The following is an 18,258-nucleotide window of genomic DNA, read 5'->3' as shown; positions in this document are numbered from 1 at the left end:
TACAGTAGATATATGTTCAAATTTGCATTAATATTCCAACAAATGTGAGAAAACAATAATTTTCATAAGGATAGAAAAAGTACCTATTTGAATAGGTTGTACCTATTTGAATAGGTCGTACCTATTTGAATAGGTATTTGTTCAAATTTGCATTAATATTTCAAGAAATGTGGAAAAAAAAAATTCATAAGGATAGAAAAAGTACCTATTTGAATAGGTAGAAAGTACCTATTTGAATAGGTTGTACCTATTTGAATAGGTATTTGTTTAAATTTGCATTAATATTCCAAGAAATGTGGAAAAAAAAATTTTCATAAGGATAGAAAAAGTACCTATTTGAATAGGTAGAAAGTACCTATTTGAATAGGTCGTACCTATTTGAATAGGTTGTACCTATTTGAATAGGTATTTGTTCAAATTTGCATTAATATTCCAAGAACTGTGGAAAAAAAAATTTCATAAGGATAGAAAAAGTACCTATTTGAATAGGTAGAAAGTACCTATTTGAATAGGTCGTACCTATTTGAATAGGTATTTGTTCAAATTTGCATTAATATTCCAAGAAATGTGGAAAAAAAAATTTCATAAGGATAGAAAAAGTACCTATTTGAATAGGTTGTACCTATTTGAATAGGTACAATAGGTATTTGTTCAAATTTGCATTAATATTCCAAGAAATGTGGAAAACAATTTTCATAAGGATAGAAAAAGTACCTATTTGAATAGGTCATACCTATTTGAATAGGTACAATAGGTATTTGTTCAAATTTGCATTAATAGTCCAACAAATGTGTAAGACTAATTTTCATAAGGATAGAAAAATACCTACAGTATTAGATTATATTTAATAAATAAATTTATATATGTCGTACCTAGTAGCCAGAACGCACTTGTCAGCCTACTATGCAAGGCCCGATTTGCCTAATAAGCAAAGTTTTCATGAATTGTTTTTCGACTACCTAACCTACCTTTTTTGGCTACCTAACCTAACCTATAAAGATAGGTTAGGTTAGGTAGGGTTGGTTAGATTCGGTCATATATCTACGTTAATTTTAACTCCAATAAAAAAAATTGACCTCATACATAATGAAATGGGTAGCTTTATCATTTCATAAGAAAAAAAAATTGAGAATATATATTAATTCAGGAAAACTTGGCTTATTAGGCAAATCGGGCCTTGCATAGTAGGCTGAAGTGCATTCTGGCTACTAGGTATATATTATATATATATATATATATATATATATATATATATATATATATATATATATATATATATATATATATATATATATATATATATATATATATATATATTTTTTTTTTTTTTTTTTTTTAAAAACCTAGAAGGGGTACCACCTCTGGTGCAAGTGTAGGGACCCATAGCCTCGGAGCAGAAAATAAAGAGTACTCAGAGAAGACCTTGTGGATCCTCACTGAACACTTTGATATTTTCTTCTCCTACCAGCCCTATTCTGTTGGTATATGTGTATATTTATCTAACTTTATTTGAAAATTTCATTACACAAAAAAAGTTACAATATTGATTACATGCAGGGTACAAGGCTGTTTGTCACAAGTTGAACAGCTCCTCCAGCTCCTCAGATGGCGGGCAGGAACCATGGATGCAGTGAGCATTTCCTCTCTGGATTGCCACACTAAGGCGCTAATATATATATATATATATATATATATATATATATATATATATATATATATATATATATATATATATATATTATGTAAATTAATAAATAAAATTATGTAAATTATAAAATATATAAATTATATTTTTTAAACATAATATTGCAGTAATATGATAACTATGATAAAATATAAAGCACTTATAATATAAAGCACCAATAAAAATGAAAGACCATTATACTTAAAAAAAAAAAAAAAATTGGAACAATTTTGCTCAAAGGGAGCATAATAAGTATATGGCTTTCCTATTTAGACAAAGATGTTTTAGGCTAAGTACACATATTTCTATCACAATTGGCCCCATAACTTGACAAACTAAATTAATCTCAGTCCATATAAATTCTAATACCACACTTTCGACATTAATGTGTTAAAAAGGAATTCAAAGTCAACATACAAATCAAGCACCAAAATACACATCATACTCTCTCTGCAGATGTAGATAATATGGAAACTTGTTAAAACTGGCCATGAGAATGAACTTCTCTCACTCACACACACACACACACACACACACACACACACACACACACACACACACACACACACACACACACACACACACACACACAGTTTATGGAACCTAGTAGGCTCAGGAATCTGTACACCAGTTGATTGACGGTTGAGAGGCGGGACCAAAGAGCCAAAGCCCAATCCCTGCAACCACAACAAGAATACACACACACATAAAATTTCATGGGTATGCAACTAGGCTAGACCCAGAACTAAGAGGCATGAATTACGAGGATAGGCTGCGGGAAATGAAACCCATGGCACTGGAAGACAGAAGAGTAAGGGAAGACATGATCACTACCCATAAGATTCTCAGAGGAATTAAGAGGGGTAGATAAAGATAAACTGTTTAACATGCATGGTACATAAACAAGGGGACACAGGTGGAAACCAAGTACCCAAATGAGCCCCAGAGACGTTAGAAATTACTTTCAGTGTCAGAGTAGTTAACAGATGGAATGCATTAGGTAGTGAGGTGGTGGAGGCTGACTCCATACACAGTTTCAAATGTAGATATGATTGAGCCCAGTAGGCTCAGGAATCTGTACACCAGTTGATTGACAGTCGAGAGGCGGGACCAAAGAGCCAAAGCTCAACAATAAAGCAAGCAAACACAATTAGGTGAGTACATACACACACTGAAACTGGTAAAATAATACATGTTACTTCTTGGTCTGTGTAAGCAATTGCTCACTCCTTAACAACTGTGTAAATATATTCTGAAACTTATCATTCAAACATCTAAAATACATATATATATATTACTATCACTCGAACTTGAGCATTATAACAAAACAAAAATATCAACATTTATTCCACATGACTTAGGCATACTATTGCTGCATACTACTTCTCTTACAGTTTTCCATAATCTTTGGCCTTGCTTATATAATAAAATATCTATTCTTAAGAGCTATAACTTTGATAAGTAAAATAAGTCACTTGAAGGACTAGTTTAAGTATACCGATACAACTATTTTGTGTCACACGATTACTGAACCAGACTGCTTTGCACTCCAGTGGTGGTGGTCTGCCGTGGGTATACTGAAACACAGGAAGAAGAGTATTGCATAAATAAATAAATCTGGGTTAACTCCTTATTTACCTAGTTTTTTTTTAAGTCATGTATTTTAGTTTGTATTTGAAAATTAATTTTAAAAAGAGTGATTTTCTTATCGAGTAAAAAAATGACTATTTAAAGTCCAAGAACATATGACCAATAAATAGGGAATATAAAATAATTTTTCTATCTACTGTACCTTTTTAGGATAAAGTACTGTATACTAAGTAATTTCTGCTTCAACCCTTATAAGGTAATGTACTGTATAAAGAAATGCTGAATAAGATGATTACAAAATACTGTTCAAACAAATTTAAACAGTACTGTATTTAAAGAGGTCATTCATATCTCCATTCACACTAAACCCATACTCACAATTCCCTTCTCTTTCTACTAATGTACAGAAATGTTACTTTTGTTCACATTAACTTTTAGCAGTCATCCATCACACACCAAAATAATGTTCAACTAATCTATAATTTCCGATAACAAGGAGTGCACAAAGAGCCAATCCTGCTGACTAATTTCTCATTATTAAAAAGTACCATTCTCCCTGACCCATCCCACGCAAGTAGACACCTTGTCTGCCAAATGACCGACCACAGTGCCACACAGCCAAGAGTACCGCTGCGACCCAATACATTTTTGTTGTGCACCATTAAAGATCTTCTCTCTTCTACAATTTTTTTTTTTTTTTAAATCTGAAGCATTTTGCCACCATGGCTTCCAAAACATGTTGACAATGCATCAAACAAGACTCCAACATGCAGCAAAACCCCAAGAGGAAACATGTTTTTATTTTTTTAGTAGAAAGTGACTTATAAAGAGAGGTGGAATCAAGTATCCTTAGAATGATATGCAGCAAAATGGGAAGTAGTCTGCCAGGCTAAATTTATGTCTCATTGGTGCATTTTGGCAATAGTACAATCAAATGTGAAATTAAACAGATACAAGTGGCAGTGTGTAAGATCCAGAAGGCCAACTATTTTCTTTAAGAGAATATCTATTTATGCATTTGTCCAAATTTGAAATTGTGCAGGCTGAGACCTAACCTTATCTAACTTAACATTTAGTCTTGGAATGATGTCTGCGTAACATCTAGACCCTTTCTCAGCATCCTTATTATACAATATATTTCTACATTTCTTATACAGTGGAACCTCTATTTACGAGTGGCTCTATTAACGAGTTTTTCCAGTAACGAGCAAGCCACTCGCAGCAAATTTGTCTCTATTGACGAGCTCGCCTCTATTAACGAGTGAAACCACATGGCGCTTCCTAGCGTCTCGCGGGTTCTCGCAAATTCTCAGACGCCTCCGACGCCAGTGTTGTTGTTGTATCTCACACGACAAGCATCCCTCTGGATTTATTTGCGCTTTTCTGTTTTTTTTGTGGCTTTGTGACTGCAATTTGTAACGCACGATGTCGCCAAAGAAGCTGGTTGCTAAAGACAGTGTTGGCAAGGGGAAGAAAGCGACAATTACTGTGGAAGTGAAGAAGGAAATAATAGCAAAGCACGAGCGTGGTGTGCGTGTGGTTGATCTCGCCAGGGAGTATGGCAGGACCTCATCAACGATTTGTACCATTCTGAAGAGGAAGGAACAATTTAAGACGCTTGAGGTGGTTAAAGAAGTTACCAAGGTTAACAAGAAACGTCCACAAATCCTAGAAGAGGTTGAAAAGCTACTGCTAGTCTGGATGAATGAAAGGCAATTGCATGGCGATAGTGTCTCTGAAGCTCTTGTCTGTGCAAAGGCCAAGAAGTTGTATGTGGACCTTGTCAGGAAGACACCAGGTGCGTCGTCTGAAGAGGAGGAGATATTTAAGGCAAGCCGTGGATGGTTTGAGAAATTTAGGAAGAGAAGCGGTATCCACAGTGTTGTGCGACATGGGGAGGCTGCCAGCTCTGATAAAGCTGCTGCTGAGAAATTTGTACCAGAGTTCCAGGAATTTGTTGCTGAAAAGGAGTTCTTGCCCCAACAAGTTTTTAATTGTGACGAGACTGGCCTGTTTTGGAAGAAAATGACGAAGAGGACCTACATCACACAGGAGGAACAATCTTTGCCTGGCCACAAACCGATGAAGGATCGGCTTACTCTCGTCCTCTGCGCCAATGCAAGTGGCGATTGCAAGGTCAAGCCGCTGCTAGTCTACCACTCAGAAAATCCACGCGTGTTCAAGGCATGTAAAGCGTATAAGGCGCAACTGAATGTGATGTGGAGGTCCAATAAGGAATCCTGGGTCACGCGGATATTCTTCACTGAATGGATCAATGATGTTTTTGGCCCCTCAGTGAGGAAATATCTTGAAGAGAAACAGTTGCCACTCAAGGCCTTGCTTGTGCTTGATAATGCTCCTGCACATCCTCCACAGATGCGAGATGAATTGTATCCTGAAAATCAGTTCATCACCATCAAGTTCCTTCCTCCCAATACCACTCCACTCCTCCAACCTATGGACCAGAAAGTAATTGCAAACTTTAAGAAACTCTACATGAAGGCCTTGTTGGAGAGGTGTGTTGATGTGACCGACAATACACGGCTGAGCCTCAAAGAATTCTGGAAGAACCACTTCAATATCCTGGGTGCCTTACGTTTGATCGATAATGCCTGGGAAGGAGTGACAAGGAGGACCCTTAACTCTGCATGGCGTAACCTGTGGCCTGAGGGTGTCCCTGAGCGAGACTTTGAAGGTTTCGGTCCTGCACCTGCATCTGCATCTGCACCTGTGGAAGACCTGGAAGTGCATCTAGTGGATGATATTGTTGCTCTGGGGCAAACTTTGGGTCTGGAGTTGGATGCTGCTGATGTGCAGGAGTTAGTGGAGGAGCACAGTGAGGAACTGACTACTGAGGAACTCCTGGAACTTCAGAAGGAGATTAATCAAGAGGAGGCACAAGAGTTCATCAGGGGAGGAGGAGGTACGGGAGGATGCTGCTGCCTCTTCAAGTGAGATCAGGGAAGTGTTAGGAATGTTTGAAAAGGTGACCGCATTCTTAGAAAAACATCACCCTGATCAAGCAGTGACAACCCGATGTGTGAACATGTTTAATGACAATTTGCTGTCTCGTTTTAGGGACATCCTAAAACAAAGACAAAAGCAATTGTCAATAGAAAAGTTCTTTCCAAAAGTAGAGAAACGAAGAGCCAGTGATAGTGAACCACAACCCGGTCCCAGTGGGGTGAAAATCCCAAGAAGAGAGAGCCCGCCTGACTCAGAGGTGGATTCTCCTTCTACACCATAACCCCTCTCCTCCTTCCCACCTCCCCATCGTCTCCCTCAAGCCAGCAACGACTCTTCATAAGGTAAAGTAAATGTTAAAACAGTACAACAAAACATTTATAATTACATGTGCAGTATTATATTGACATTAAAAAATGTCATACAAGTATGGATGTTTTTGGGAGTGGAACGGATTAAATTTATTTCCTTTATTTTAAATGGGGAAATTTGTTTCCAAAGACGAGTTTTCCAGGTAACGAGCTCGGTGCCAGAACGGATTAAACTCATTAATAGAGGTTCCACTGTATTAGCATGCCTTTACTTTACAGTATACTGTATAGTGAATCTGTATAGAATTGTCAGGAATTTTTGCCCGTAACATGTAGACTTGTCAGGAGCAGGAGGACATACTCAGCTATTCAGACAAACCAGGGTCTCATCCAGGAGGGCGGACCTGACTATTCGGACAAACCTGGGTCTCATCCAGGAGGGCGGACCCGACTATTCAGACAAACCAGGGTCTCATCCAGGAGGGCGGACCCGACTATTCAGACAAACCAGGGTCTCATCCAGGAGGGCGGACCCGACTATTCAGACAAACCAGGGTCTCATCCAGGAGGGCGGACCCGACTATTCAGACAAACCAGGGTCTCATCCAGGAGGGCGGACCCGACTATTCAGACAAACCAGGGTCTCATCCAGGAGGGCGGACCCGACTATTCAGACAAACCAGGGTCTCATCCAGGAGGGCGGACCCGACTATTCAGACAAACCAGGGTCTCATCCAGGAGGGCGGACCCGACTATTCAGACAAACCAGGGTCTCATCTAGGAGGGCGGACTCGACTATTCGGACAAACCTGGTTCTCAGCAATGTTCGAAAAGCAGGTAAACATATCCATCAAATTTGATGTGCTCCATTTATTCACCCTACACACTAAATTCACTTTTTTTCTCTCTCTAATACTTTGACCATAGCACTTCGTCTAGGACATTAACAAATTATGACTGCATTTTGAGGGATTAACTGATTTTGACTTAACTCCATACAAGTTCAGCAATTTCCTGGGCCTGATACTATTAATTTAGGCATATGCTTTCTCCAAGTCCATATAGGCTATATGCACTCTACAAACTTTCTCACATATGTCTCTTATCCACACAATCTCTTCCACCAGACAACTAACCTTGTTCACCACTGTTCAATTTTATTTATTTTCTCTACCATTCCAATTATTCTGTCATATACTTTTACTACTACATTTTGTACACAAATTACTATAACTTTTACTCATAGTATTCCTATTTTATTTTTATTCAGAGGTGTAATCATTGCTCATTTCTAATCATCAGAAACAACAATACTGTAAAAAGTAAGCCAGACATCTGAAACTAAAGGAAGCGATGACATTTCAGTCTAGCAAACAGAGAGTGGTGGAGTAAATCAATATATTAAGTCAAGAATGCGAAGTGAAAGTAGAGAAGGCAAGAAGAAACTACATGAATAAATAAAACTGCAGAAGGCCTAATAGTGAAAAAAAAAAGAGGTGAAACAGACAAAAATGAAAGTCTTTGCCACTACATCTTCTGCAGCTTTCTATATTCCATTGTTTTTCTTCCTACCTTCTCACCTTACACTTTTCATTCTTACCGATACATGTTTGATACAGACTACAGTATCACTCTTTACTCAACTTCATAATGGTCCTGTACGGACTAAAACACCAACAATTTATTTTCAGACACAGGGGTCAAGCGTAACATTAGCAATACTTCAAATCTTCTGGCAAATTTTCCAGAACCACTCCATCTATTTTTCTCAACTGCCTTTTATTGTTTAGACTTGTATCTCTGCTTATACCACCAAATCAAATCCTATTCACATTTGCACCACTTGTCAATAATGGTAATTAAACTTTCAAACTAGAGGACTGTACTGTACTGTCTCTCCAGGTACTGTACCTATAATTTCCCTTTTTACTACTGATCATATGCTCACTTTTATCTTTAACATTCCAAACACTTTTCCATCAGTCCTTTTATTGAACTTTCTTATTTCCTTTAAATTGTGCTTTCCTGTTTTTTCACTAACTATTGTTTAATTTTTCTTTCAAATGCATTTATTTGCTTTTTATCTTCTGCTTAAGTAATCTTTTTGTTTGGGAAAAAGTACTGTAGTAACAATCAAACCTTACCCTTTTCTTTTAGTCCTAATCCAAAGTTTCGATAACATCGGACCAGGAGGTAAATCAAGACTATGTGTACAATTAGACTTCTTGCGCTGGCAGCATACCGGCACTCAGCGATGAGGTTTTCTTCTTTGCTGAGTGCAGTCTGAATCATAAAAGAAACAAGAACACAAAATAATAAAGGAATAATTAAAAAAAAAAAAAAAAAAAAAAAAAAAAAAAAAAAAAAAAGTCAATTCTTCATGAATACTAACTTTCCCTTCTTGCCTGTGAAATGCAAATTCCATGAGGAAAAAGATGCACACTGAAATCACAATAGCATGATATTAAATGAACAAATCCACAAGAGCCGTGATGAGGCTCTAGATCAAATTTGTTCATTAGATATATCATGCTATTGTAATTTGTGTGTGTATTGAAGTAAGGGCGTAGAGGTAGAACATTTGGTTGACAGAGCCCGGGTGAATGGGGAAATTGTGTGAAAACCCGACTGGGCTTTGGAGTAGCTTCAGGATCCTAGCGAGGACAGTAGCACTCCAGGTTGCAATTCTTTTAACCATGTCGTGGCACAGTTGACTAAGGTGCAGCTGGGAACATCCCAGGCATAGGTTCAAACCCTCATCACAGCCCTTAGTGGATTTGTTCATTAAAAAGATGCATTTTTAAAGCAAAACACGAAGAAATTAGCAAATCCGTAGCAGTGATGAGGGTTCGAACCTATGCGCTGGGTATTCCAGCTCCTACGGATTTGCTCATTTATGCATCACAATACAGGCATACCTCAGTTTAAGAGTTTAATTGGTTCCTGGAGACGCCTCGTATTCCGAAAACTCGCATTCCGAAGCTAATTTCCCCATAAGAAATAAAGGGAAATGAATTAATCCGTTCCTGACTACCCCAAAAACCCCACATCAAACTAAATTTTTATACCTAATTCATCTAAATAAACCTACAAAACTATGTTCAAGTTATTACTTACCTTGCTGTTGAATGCTGTAGGTGTATGGAAGATGGTGAGGAGGTGGGAGGAAGAGAGGAGTTACTGTTTGGAAGGGAAGTCCCCTTCCATTATCACATCAGGCAGTGAGGACTTCACTGGTATGCACACTCTAGCACATTTTGCCTGCATACCACTAGGACTTGCTTGTTTTACTAAGAATTTATCTAATGACACTTGTTTTTCCCTACATTTTAACACTTGTCTGTAGTAAGACATCACATTATCATTTAAAAGGTCAATGCTACGGCCTGCTACAGCTTTATCTGGGTGAGTTTTTTCAACAAAACTTTGCAGTTCTTCCCATACTTCACACATTTTCTTAATCAAGAAGGGACATCCTCTACTGCCTCTACTCACAGCTATTTTCTTGGGTTGAACCTTACCAATGGCTTTCTTGAGACCCATGGCAAGATATATAATGACAACTTTTATGCTCAAATGGCCAAAAAAACGATAAAAAACTGTAAATCATTGTGAAGAATTCAGGTGGGATAGTCACTGGACACGAGACACTGGTAAACTGAGGCGCGATCGCCATGCCACCACGCGCCAGTCGGCCTGTACACGTATCAACAAACTCGCGTCCCGAGGTAACCCTCGCCTTCCGAGACATATTTTTGGAGTAAATCCTGCTCGTCTTCCGAAAAACTCGCATACAGGGACACTCGCATTCCGAGGTACCACTGTAGTGTGATTACTCTCTGTGTATACAGCAATTCCAAAATTAAGACAATCTTAAACATTTTTAATTGGATTACTAATAGTGAAATAGTCACTTATTTGCATCATACGTGTAAAATGAATGAAATGCTGTAGTTTAAATCATCATATGACGATAACTGCATTATCCCGTGAATTATCATATGATAACTGCTCTTTAAGAGTTAAAAATAAAAATTATGGAAATAGTAATGTTGAGAGGTAATTAGCATGCCAGGTATAAATGGCTTGGAGGCAGGGCATATAGAGCTAGATCTCACTCTCCTGTAGTCACCGAGAAGTAAAACACTGGGCGTGAACTGCATTTGGCAAAATTAATGAAAGAATCACTTTTCAAGTGACTTTTGTACTGTATATTATTTATCTAGCAAGTTATTTAACTATTAATTTCAAACATCATTAATGAAAAACTTACGTGCGTTATAGCAAGCAAAATAAATGCTACATGGCCCGGACTCAACATCACTGCAGCTGTGAAGAAGTAGTTACTCTCTAGATGTAACTGTGGAAAACGGTTTCATTGTTAGAGTAAGAAGATCTCCAATAAAAAAGAAAAATACCATGCATAGAGATTATGCGGGGTTATGAACTTACTATTTTAAAATTGTATAGATATTATCTGGGTAGACTGAGCTTAATCATTTCACTAAAGTACAGGACAATACTACAGTACAAATGGCAAGACTTGCTCCACAGTGCTATTCACATACGTAAGACTGTAAGAATAAGTGCAAATATCTCTCTCTCTCTCTCTCTCTCTCTCTCTCTCTCTCTCTCTCTCTCTCTCTCTCTCTCTCTCTCTCTCTCTCTCTCTCTCTCTCTCTCTCTCTCTCTCTCTCTCTCTCTCTCTCTCTCTCTCTCTCTCTCTCTCTCTCTCTCTCTCTCTCTCTCTCTCTCTCTCTCTCTCTCTCTCTCTCTCTCTCTCTCTCTCTCTCTCTCTCTCTCTCTCTCTCTCTCTCTCTCTCTCTCTCTCTCTCTCTCTCTCTCTCTCTCTCTCTCTCTCTCTCTCTCTCTCTCTCTCTCTCTCTCTCTCTCTCTCTCTCTCTCTCTCTCTCTCTCTCTCTCTCTCTCTCTCTCTCTCTCTCTCTCTCTCTCTCTCTCTCTCTCTCTCTCTCTCTCTCTCTCTCTCTCTCTCTCTCTCTCTCTCTCTCTCTCTCTCTCTCTCTCTCTCTCTCTCTCTCTCTCTCTCTCTCTCTCTCTCTCTCTCTCTCTCTCTCTCTCTCTCTCTCTCTCTCTCTCTCTCTCTCTCTCTCTCTCTCTCTCTCTCTCTCTCTCTCTCTCTCTCTCTCTCTCTCTCTCTCTCTCTCTCTCTCTCTCTCTCTCTCTCTCTCTCTCTCTCTCTCTCTCTCTCTCTCTCTCTCTCTCTCTCTCTCTCTCTCTCTCTCTCTCTCTCTCTCTCTCTCTCTCTCTCTCTCTCTCTCTCTCTCTCTCTCTCTCTCTCTCTCTCTCTCTCTCTCTCTCTCTCTCTCTCTCTCTCTCTCTCTCTCTCTCTCTCTCTCTCTCTCTCTCTCTCTCTCTCTCTCTCTCTCTCTCTCTCTCTCTCTCTCTCTCTCTCTCTCTCTCTCTCTCTCTCTCTCTCTCTCTCTCTCTCTCTCTCTCTCTCTCTCTCTCTCTCTCTCTCTCTCTCTCTCTCTCTCTCTCTCTCTCTCTCTCTCTCTCTCTCTCTCTCTCTCTCTCTCTCTCTCTCTCTCTCTCTCTCTCTCTCTCTCTCTCTCTCTCTCTCTCTCTCTCTCTCTCTCTCTCTCTCTCTCTCTCTCTCTCTCTCTCTCTCTCTCTCTCTCTCTCTCTCTCTCTCTCTCTCTCTCTCTCTCTCTCTCTCTCTCTCTCTCTCTCTCTCTCTCTCTCTCTCTCTCTCTCTCTCTCTCTCTCTCTCTCTCTCTCTCTCTCTCTCTCTCTCTCTCTCTCTCTCTCTCTCTCTCTCTCTCTCTCTCTCTCTCTCTCTCTCTCTCTCTCTCTCTCTCTCTCTCTCTCTCTCTCTCTCTCTCTCTCTCTCTCTCTCTCTCTCTCTCTCTCTCTCTCTCTCTCTCTCTCTCTCTCTCTCTCTCTCTCTCTCTCTCTCTCTCTCTCTCTCTCTCTCTCTCTCTCTCTCTCTCTCTCTCTCTCTCTCTCTCTCTCTCTCTCTCTCTCTCTCTCTCTCTCTCTCTCTCTCTCTCTCTCTCTCTCTCTCTCTCTCTCTCTCTCTCTCTCTCTCTCTCTCTCTCTCTCTCTCTCTCTCTCTCTCTCTCTCTCTCTCTCTCTCTCTCTCTCTCTCTCTCTCTCTCTCTCTCTCTCTCTCTCTCTCTCTCTCTCTCTCTCTCTCTCTCTCTCTCTCTCTCTCTCTCTCTCTCTCTCTCTCTCTCTCTCTCTCTCTCTCTCTCTCTCTCTCTCTCTCTCTCTCTCTCTCTCTCTCTCTCTCTCTCTCTCTCTCTCTCTCTCTCTCTCTCTCTCTCTCTCTCTCTCTCTCTCTCTCTCTCTCTCTCTCTCTCTCTCTCTCTCTCTCTCTCTCTCTCTCTCTCTCTCTCTCTCTCTCTCTCTCTCTCTCTCTCTCTCTCTCTCTCTCTCTCTCTCTCTCTCTCTCTCTCTCTCTCTCTCTCTCTCTCTCTCTCTCTCTCTCTCTCTCTCTCTCTCTCTCTCTCTCTCTCTCTCTCTCTCTCTCTCTCTCTCTCTCTCTCTCTCTCTCTCTCTCTCTCTCTCTCTCTCTCTCTCTCTCTCTCTCTCTCTCTCTCTCTCTCTCTCTCTCTCTCTCTCTCTCTCTCTCTCTCTCTCTCTCTCTCTCTCTCTCTCTCTCTCTCTCTCTCTCTCTCTCTCTCTCTCTCTCTCTCTCTCTCTCTCTCTCTCTCTCTCTCTCTCTCTCTCTCTCTCTCTCTCTCTCTCTCTCTCTCTCTCTCTCTCTCTCTCTCTCTCTCTCTCTCTCTCTCTCTCTCTCTCTCTCTCTCTCTCTCTCTCTCTCTCTCTCTCTCTCTCTCTCTCTCTCTCTCTCTCTCTCTCTCTCTCTCTCTCTCTCTCTCTCTCTCTCTCTCTCTCTCTCTCTCTCTCTCTCTCTCTCTCTCTCTCTCTCTCTCTCTCTCTCTCTCTCTCTCTCTCTCTCTCTCTCTCTCTCTCTCTCTCTCTCTCTCTCTCTCTCTCTCTCTCTCTCTCTCTCTCTCTCTCTCTCTCTCTCTCTCTCTCTCTCTCTCTCTCTCTCTCTCTCTCTCTCTCTCTCTCTCTCTCTCTCTCTCTCTCTCTCTCTCTCTCTCTCTCTCTCTCTCTCTCTCTCTCTCTCTCTCTCTCTCTCTCTCTCTCTCTCTCTCTCTCTCTCTCTCTCTCTCTCTCTCTCTCTCTCTCTCTCTCTCTCTCTCTCTCTCTCTCTCTCTCTCCTTAGTTTGTATGGAGAATGTTGATTTTTATGATAGGAAAATATTCATATATGGGGTAGTTATGCCATTAATTTAGACAAAATTAGCCTTTTGACTAATGTACGTAAATTTTTTTTGTTACGAGTGGATCATATGGATGCTCTTCAAGGCAAGATTAGCAGACTTTCCAGGACTATGGTCATGTATGGTCACAGGTCAATATACCTTGCTATGATTTCGGGTCTCGACACCACCGTGGCCCAGTCCTCGACCAGGCCTATTTATACTGTACTGCCACTATACTGTACTGTCACCATAATATACTGCCACTAGTCGCTGAGAACTAAGCTCTTCTAACACTATTTTCTAACTGTTCTAACTTTCTAGCACTATTATGACCCCAGTAGGGTCATAATAGCAGTGGAATATAACTAAATAACATTCAATCTAAGTCAAGAATAACTAGGAGCAGTCTATTCATACAACTCTTCTGTATTTCTATCCTCTTCTGAACATTGAATCACAAGTGACCCAATTATACTATTGTTTATTCTCATGAAATATACAGCAATGAATTTTAGGAGAAGAAAAAGAGGCCAGAATGGCAGTAGAGTAGAAGTCGGAGGCAGTTATGGGAATCAAAGAAGGGGCACATAGACAATACAACACAATGCCACAAGCATTACAGCTAGTGATGTATGCTAGTGCCAATGGTCAGGCATTACAGACATTGTCACCTTCTGTCAGATTAATTCTAGAATGTGCAGCATTGACATTCAATCACATCATCATGAAAAGCAAGAATGCAGAGAAAGTTCCCCCAATTTGCTTTGAGACTGGTGATAGAAATAAAGAAGCTGAACAATAAAAAATAGGTTAAGGGAACTCAATAATATAAAACTAAAAGGGAGAAAGACCATAGGAGACATGATCAGAACATGCATGATAATGAACAAATATAATGTGAACAGCAGAATAAGCTGTTAGAAGAGATTATGAATGCAGTATACATTCAGAGTGATAGTAGCAAGTACAACAAAGTACAAGAGCAACAAGAAATACTTCTACACAAGTACAAATAATTAAGGGTCGAGACCTTTCTCCTTCCCCAAGAGCTACATCTTATTCTCTCTCCATCCCTCTCCCAGCAAATCACACTTACGTTTCACAGCTCTCAGAGTGGAGTGTCTTGGACCAATCCTTTACATAGCAAGATCCTATTTTCTCCATAAGGGTCTTATCAGAATTTTACAAGTTTAATTATATGCACAATTTCTGACAATGTTCCACAAAAATTTATTATACAAGAGCAATCTCAATTCAGCAAACTATATGGGACCCAAACTATACTTCCCATCTCTACTGTACCCCTGAATTTACTGTACCTGCATACAAGATTACTTAGCAAACTGTGAATTTCATTGATAAGTTATGGCAAACCCTACAACCTAGAACACCGAATCATCACGTGTCTATTATCCTCCAATGTGAAAAGAATTCAGAACAAGATCTCACCCCCAGGTATGCAATGACTGCCCAGGATAACAGCATTGGAGAGCCTACACTTGTTAACCAGGAGTTAACAACTCCTCCAGATCAAGCTGCTTCATTCCATGGTGAAGTGCCATGATGATTACACTGCCCTGAGGGGAAAAAAAATTAATGAAAAATTGTTGGAGTATTGCATGGGATAAAGGCCATTTCCAGCTAGGAAAGGCCAACCTCAAATCTCTGGATCACATCACTATCTTAGCATAATAAAACGTAATTTATCTAAAACAATGTGAAGATGAAAACTATCGTCTATTAGGCATGCAATAACAACTACTCACCACAATCTGCGTGTCAAATAGAATGAGGGTGATGGCAGTAAACAGAGTTTTACACATAGCCTGAATAGAGCTATCTGCACCCACAGTTCTGAAGATGAGGTTCTCAGATTGCCAGTAATTGCATCCAAGAACAAATCCAACTCCTCCCATACTAGTACCAAACACTGAAGTCAAACAAGTCGAACCTGCAAGTCAAAAAGAGCCATCATTGTCTTGTTTTTCGAGGCAAGCCTTTCTCCTCATAATATTATTATTAGTTCCCAAATTAATAACAGTACTGTACTGTACTATTATATATCTTCATCCAAGTTTTTATTATAATTCCTAAAACTTATTTCATAGCAAACTAGCAAATAAAGCAAGCTGCTAATTTACATAAGTTATATACATGGATGCAAAAATGTTGTAATATATACAATACAAATTATGAGTGACCAGGGTATATGAAACAAGATAATAGCTTGAAGAAGTAACACTGCCAGTGCAGGGGCAGTGCCAGGGAGCACCCAGCGAAGTACTCCTGAATGTGTGCAGCTCCCAACGGATTTTGAAACCTACCTTACCTAACTTAATCCACCTTAACCTAAGCCAAACCAACCTAACCCAACCCAACTGAGACTAATGCAGCCTAACTTAATACATCCTAGCCTTTTAGTTTAGTTAATTTATTATGCACCCCATACCCATCTTGTGGAAAGGGTTACAGAGACAATGGGCTCAGGAACTGAACCTCACAATTCATTTAGCTAAACAAGTTACAATCTTGATGAGCTAGTTACAAAATTCAGTGCACATCGTCACATCAACAATGGGCTCGAGATCAACCACAAGTACAGTTTCTAATTAAGCAACTGACATACGTGGAGAGCTAGTGTCACAATTGATATGTTTGTCCTGCACACTGCCCCCCCATCCAGTGGGCAGCGGTGGATAGGTTACAGTCACTTAGTTACTACCTACAGTTAGCAAACTGGGTACATTACATCTTTTTCTCAGTCTCCGTGGTGTAGTGGTAAGACACTCGCCTGGCATTCCGCGAGCGCTTTGTCATGGGTTCATATCCTGGCCGGGGAAGGATTTACTGGGCGCAAATCCTTAACCTCTGTTTAACGCAACAGTATAATGTGTACTTAGTTGTAACAAGGATTCTTCGCGGCGGGGATCGTATTCCAGGGACCTTCCCGAAACGCTACGCGTACTAGTGGCTGTACAAGAATGTAACAACTCTTGTATATATCTCAAAAAAAAAAATTCTGGCAGCAGATCATTTTGAATGAAATACAGTATTTACACATCTCTTGAACATTTGTTATAGAATTGCCTCTGAATTCACCTATCTTTTTGCACTCTCTCACATAGTGACGGAGGGTGTGCGAATAATTTTGTTGACACAGTTTACATTTGGTCAGGTCTACATCAGCAGGTAATGAGAATTTCCAGAGATACTTGTAACCGAGTCTAAGCCGAGCAATAGTAACATCTAGAAGTCTGCCGATTATATTGGATGATCCATCAATGTGTGGCTCCTCTTGCATGATAGTATGATGATAGATGGAATTACTGGTGTCGATTTCACTTTGCCTCTGACCTACAAGATTTGGTTGAAGTTCTTGGTGTATTATTGCTCTTGAGACTGCTTATTGACAGTCCAAGGTTATCCTCAATTTCTCCTTTAAAGGCAGATTCTTTGGCTAACTCATCAATCAGCTTTATCATGCATTCAGAGGCCAACATGAGATGGAGTCTACATGAAATGAACTCTTAACCATCGTTATAACTGTTGTAGTATTTGTGTAGCTTCAGACAAACATATAAATTTTGACACTAGCTCTCCACATATGTCAGTTGCTTAATTTAGAACCTGTACTTGAGGTCGATCTTGAACCCATTGTTGATGTGACGACTTATATTGAATTTTGTAACTAGCTCATCAAGATTGTAACTTGCTTAGCTAAATGAATTGTGGGGTTCAGTCCCTGAGCCCATTATGTGCCTCTGTAACCCTTTCCACTACCGCCCACAAGATGGGTATGGGGTCCATAATAAATGAACTAAACTAAAAACTTCAGACAGCATGTTACAGTTTTGTCTTAAAGAGTTGAGAGCAATTAAGGATGATAGTCAATTACAATTAATGTTTCAAGTTGAGACTTACACATTTCAGTGCAAGAAGCAAGGCAAATTGTTCGGTCTGAAGGGTAGAGGTCCAGTTGTTTATACGGACTCCCCACTCAAAATGGATACAAGACACTCCGTACATTGACAACATCGCACACTAATATTTTTACCACTTCGGACACCAGCTTTCGACGTTTCGCATATGTGTACGTGTTCCATATTAAAACGACAATATAATGCTATTAACAATTAAAATCTTCTATTTAACAGGCATATAGTTATTAAATGAAGTTTAGTGATGTAATAGACATAATCCGGAGTTGGTAAGGACGCCGCCCGCCAGCGTAAACACAACACACCCGAATGCCCACAAACACGATACAACGCACAAAACACAACACTTCTGTCAGTTTTTGGATAAACTCCTTTTATATTTATTATGTGAGAGTTATACATGTATAAAATGATAACTATTATAGGTAAGCGCCTAATATTTAATATTAATCAATAAAAAAGAAGTCAGAAGCCACACGCCTGTCTGTACATGTCTTTTGTGTAAAAGTATTTTGGGCGCTCATGTACTTGTG

At 39.6% G+C, this 18,258-nt stretch overlaps 1 pseudogene; it reads right to left on the bottom strand.

Annotated features, from left to right (window-relative positions):
- Positions 1 to 830: 830 nt before the first annotated feature.
- Positions 831 to 17,991, bottom strand: LOC123770014 (uncharacterized; annotated as a pseudogene).
- Positions 17,992 to 18,258: the final 267 nt, after the last annotated feature.

This window comes from Procambarus clarkii, chromosome 45, assembly GCF_040958095.1.
Source record: "Procambarus clarkii isolate CNS0578487 chromosome 45, FALCON_Pclarkii_2.0, whole genome shotgun sequence".
Classification (NCBI taxonomy): Eukaryota; Metazoa; Arthropoda; class Malacostraca; order Decapoda; family Cambaridae; genus Procambarus; species Procambarus clarkii.
This window is presented reverse-complemented; position numbering and strand designations above follow the sequence as displayed.